The sequence below is a fragment of the Schistocerca piceifrons genome, chromosome 6 (genome assembly GCF_021461385.2).
Source record: "Schistocerca piceifrons isolate TAMUIC-IGC-003096 chromosome 6, iqSchPice1.1, whole genome shotgun sequence".
In the NCBI taxonomy this organism is placed as follows: Eukaryota; Metazoa; Arthropoda; class Insecta; order Orthoptera; family Acrididae; genus Schistocerca; species Schistocerca piceifrons.
The window spans coordinates 257,229,186-257,234,293 of NC_060143.1; the positions used below are offsets into that span (position 1 = coordinate 257,229,186).

A 5,108-nucleotide genomic window follows, 5' to 3' on the forward strand; every position below is an offset into this window, starting at 1 on the left:
TACAGAAGTTGTGGCCAGTAACTGAAAAAAGCACTCCGTCTTCAGGCCACGAGTGGCCTACCGGGACCATACGACCGCCGTGTCGTCCTCAGTGGAGAATGCGGATAGGAGGGGCGTGGTGTCAGCACACCGCTCTCCCGGCCGATATGATGGTTTTCTTTGACCGGAGCCGCTACTATTCAGTCGAGTAGCTACTCAATTGGCATCACGAGGCGGAGTGCACCCCGAAAAATGAAAACAGCACATGACGGCCTGGGTGGCCACCCATCCAAGTGCCGACCACGCCCGTCAGTGCTTAACTTCGGTGATCTCACGGGAACCGGTGTATCCACTGCGGCAAGACCGTTGCCCAGTAATTGAAAAAAGTGACATTATTTTCTCTCCGTTGGCAAAAGATTCCAGATCAATCCCACATCCGGATTTGGACGAGGCTCAAAAATGGTTCAAATGCCTCTGATCACTATGCGACAACTTCTGAGGTCATCAGTCGCCTATAACTTAGAACTAATTAAACCTAACTAACCTAAGGACATCACACACATCCATGCCCGTGGCACGATTCGTACCTGCGACCGTAGAGGTCGCTCGGTTCCAGACTGCAGAGCCTAGAACCGCACGGACACTCCTGCCGTCTTTGGGAGAGGGAACTGCCAATGAGGAGGTTATTAGGAGAAAAAGACTGGTAACCAACGAAACTGTAACATTTTCCGAGACGGACCGTGGAATTTTAGAAGCCTGAATGTGGTAGGAACGCTAGAAAGTCTCGAAAGGGAACTGAAGTGGTTCAGTCTAGATACAGTGTGGACCAGTGAAGGGAAATCGAAAGAACAGAAGGATTTTTGGTCATGTAAAAATACGAAATTTTCAACAGCAGCAAAAACATGGTAATGCGGGAGTACGTTATGATAAAGAAAGTAGAGCAAAGAGTGAGTTGCAGTGAAAAGATAAGCGATATTATTATCCTCAACAAAATGACAGCAAAGCAATGGCAGCAGAAATCAGGTGTACATGCCGATGACGCAAGTAGGAGATGAAGAGATACAGTCCACAAGGATATCAAATGGATATATAAAGAGAGATGACAACCTAATAATCTTGGAGGATTGGAACGAGGTAATAGGGGGAGGAAACACAGGAAAGAGTTGCAGCAGGATTCAGACTCAGTGGTAGGAATGGGAGAGGAGAAAGACTTCAGCAATAAATTTCAGTTATTAATAGCAAAATAGTGTATTTAATACAATTTTTTGAAGAATCAGAAAAGGAGGTATGCTTCGAAAAGGTCTGGAAGTAAGGGAAAATACCAGCTGGATTATATCATGATGGATCAAACATCCCGAAATCAGATTGCATTTTAAAGCATGGCCAGTAGCACATTTAAATTGAGGTTACAATTTAGTGATTATAAAGAATAGGCCAAACTTAAAGAGAATCATGAGAAAGAATCAGAGTGTAAGGAAGTTGGATGATACACTTTTGAACTGTGCGGCGATAATTAATATGACAGCAGAAGTTCAGCTGCAGCAGAATATATATCGCCAGGAAGGTGAATACCGGGGTTGGAGAGAGAAATATGAGTACAAGAAAGGTAACTGCGAAGAAACCCTGGATGGCGTATCATTTACTTCGTTTGATCTGTGAAAGACAGGAATTCAAAAATTATCAGAGAAGATACAGCAATATACGTTACTCGGGAATGGAGTAAACAGAAAGCGCAGGGAAGTTAAAGCAAAGGGTTTCAGGAAGAATGAGAAGAAATAAAGAAGTGTATGGTCATCGGAAGGACAGATGCAACGTACAGAAAAATCAAAATAAGTTTCCGAGAAATTAAAAACTATGGTGTCAATATTAAGAGTGTATAAAACTTAAATTAAAAATAAAAAAATTAAAAAACTCTACACAGAAAAATCTCTAAAGGTAAAAAACAATAAATATTGCCCCTTTATGTTTACCGTAAGTAGTAATATAATACAAGTAATAGTTTGATTCAAATGTCATCGCGTTGGGGGACCGCTAAGTAAAAAAGATTTAACACCAGATATCCTTTCTGGAACAGCATACTTTCATTATTGATGGGTATAAGCCTCTTCGGTTTGGCTTTATCTCTTCCAGACCTGCACGTCCCGCATCCACACCTCAAAATAACTAGTGAGAGTATAGTTACTTATTATACAAAATGAAAACCGGTCCGTCTTTAATTGGCCTAATATTGTTAAAGAATGGAGTTACCTATTTATTATATATCATATTTTTACATAATTATGTAGGAATTCAGTTTCATGCATCAATGTCCTGCAGTGGTTTGATGTTTCATTAAACCGCTAGCGCGAGTCGCGTGGTGCGGGGCGTGACCAAATGCGGCGATCACGAGGGGCAGGTCTCGTAGTCCGTCGTGTCTATACTGTAAATTTTTCGGAGTAAACTGATTAAGACTTAGACTTAACAATTTAATACTGTTGCCTTCATATTTACCTACCTTGCATAGGTAGCTTATTTGCAGTTAAATTTATCACTTTTAGATGTATTCCGTTTTTATTTTATTTACTTGCCTCTGCGTATTCTGACAATAGGTGTACTTTCATAATCAAGATTTTGATAATGCAATATTTAAAAATATTTTTGCATTCAGAATACCTCAGTTCTCACTTGTAGGTACTATTAGAAATTAAAATGCACTAAACACTACCATCGTATTTTACCATTGTCACTTATACGGTTTTCGTGTGTCTTTTTTCAACTGGCACATATTTTCCTTTTTTTAATTCACACATATGTTCATTGACTTTTTTGTTGTATATACTTACTTATTTTTGGTAACACAAGCAATAAGCAGTGGAGATAAATCTAAGTAAAGTCGAAAGAAACTGGGCTGACACTGCGCTTTCTTTCAACACTCTGACTAAGCTATTAGGGCAAAATCATTTCATTTAGCACTGAATTGTAGACCTCAAGAAAAAAAGAACTACAAAAAGCCTGCAAGAAAATACGCTAATCTTTTACAGTTGAGTCACGATCATCCTTTTTCTGCTTTGTAGGTGCTGAAACGGGCAACTTCAAAAGACAAATTCCGTCATTGTTGGTCAACCGTAAAACATAAATATATGCTCTCATGGAACATTTTAAAAATCTTTGTGAGCTCTACAGTCTGGTACTACGTAACGTGATGTAGCTTTCACACACTGAAGAGCCAAAGAAACTGGTACACCTGCCTAAAATCGTGTAGGGTCCCCGCCAGCACACAGAAGTGCCGCAACGCGACGTGGCATGGACTCGACTTCTGTGTGAAGTAGTGATGGAGAGAACTGACACCAAGAATTCTGAAGAACTGTCCATAAATGCGTTAGAGTGCGCAGGAGTGGAGATCTCTTCTGAACAGCACGTTGCAAGGCATCCAAGATACGCTCAATAATGTTAGTGTCTGTGGAGTTTGTTGGCCACCGTAAGTGTTTAAACCCAGAAGAGCGTTCCTGGAGTCACTCTGTAGCAATTCTGGACATGTGGGGTGTCGCATTGTCCTGCTGGAATTGCCCAAGTCCGTCGGAAAGCACAATGGACATGAATGGATGGAGGTGATCAGACGGGATGCTTACGTACGTGTCACCTGTCAGAGTCGTATCTGGACGTATCAGGGGTCCCATATCACTCCAACTGCACGCGCCCCACACCATTACAGAGCCTCCACCAGCTTGAACAGTCCCCTGCTGACTTGCAGGGTCAATGGATTCATGAGGTTGTCTTCATACCCGTACACGTCCACCCGATCGATAGAATTTGAAACGAGACTCGTCCGACCAGGCAAGATGTTTCCAGTCATGGACAGTCCAACTTCGGTGTTGACGGGCTCAGGCGAGGCGTAAAGCTTTGTGACGTGCGGTCATCAAGAGTACACGAGTGCCCTTAGGCTCTGAAAGCCCATATCAATGATGTTTCGTTGAATGGTTGTTGGTGGCCCAGTATTGAAATCTTCAGCAATTTGCAGAAGTGTTGCATTTATGTCACGTTGAACGATTCTCGTCAGTCGTCGGTCCTGTTCCTGCAGTATCCTTTTCCGGCGGCAGCGACGTGGGAGTTTTGATGTTTTACCGCATTCCTGATATTCACGGTACACTCGTAAAATGGTCGTACTGGAAAACCCCCACTTCATCGTTACCTCGGAGATTCTGTGTCCCATCGCGCGTGCGCCAACACCACGTTCAATCTCATTTAAATCTTCATAACCTTCCTTTGTAGCAGCAGTAACCGATTTAGCAACTGCGCCAGATATTTGTTGTCTTATATAGGCGTTGCCGACCACAGCACTGTATTCTGCCATTTTACATATATCTGTATCTGAATACGCATGCAGATACCACTTTTTTTGGCACTTCAGTGTTAGGTGTGTAGCGTAGCATATATCAAGAGAGCACACTAGGAGAAAACAGTTTTACTTAATTTAGCTGATAAAATTAAAACAGCTGAGCAGACTTTCATGGAACATAGCTAAGAACCATGCGGATTAAAAAAGCTTTCAAATTTAAAAAAAAAAATCATTAAAACTTTCGTTTGGGAGCTACGATGCCACTGTCAGAGACACAAGCTAAATTTGTAACACTCCTCTATTTGTGTCGGGTTTTAAAAACGAGTTCCACCGCTAAACGCACCATAGGAAGAACAGACAGGTGGAAAGACTACACAGAAGGAGAATATCGGGAAGGAGCTGTCTGAGCCGGCCGGAGTGGCTGTGCGGTTCTAGGCGCTACAGTCTGGAACCGAGCGACCGCTACGGTCGGAGGTTCGAATCCTGCCTCGGGCATGGATGTGTGTGATGTCATTAGGTTAGTTAGGTTTAATTAGTTATAAGTTCTAGGCGACTGATGACCTCAGAAGTTAAGTCGTTTAGTGCTCAGAGCCATTTGAACCATTTTTTGAGCTCTCTGATGATGTGACATAAGGAGAGATGACAAAGAGGGTACAGACTAGATCCAGAGTTTCAAATAGTTTTGGAAAATTTGCCATCAAATAAACAGGAGAACATAGATAACGTCCCTTGAGAATTCGTAAAATTATGGGAGAGTAAGTGCCACTCAAGGAAGTGTTCAAGTTTTTTTGTAGACTCTATCAGACTTTTAACA

At 42.1% G+C, this 5,108-nt stretch overlaps 1 pseudogene; it reads right to left on the reverse strand.

Moving 5' to 3' along the window:
• Nucleotides 1-232: 232 nt before the first annotated feature.
• Nucleotides 233-350, reverse strand: LOC124803907 (annotated as a pseudogene).
• Nucleotides 351-5,108: the final 4,758 nt, after the last annotated feature.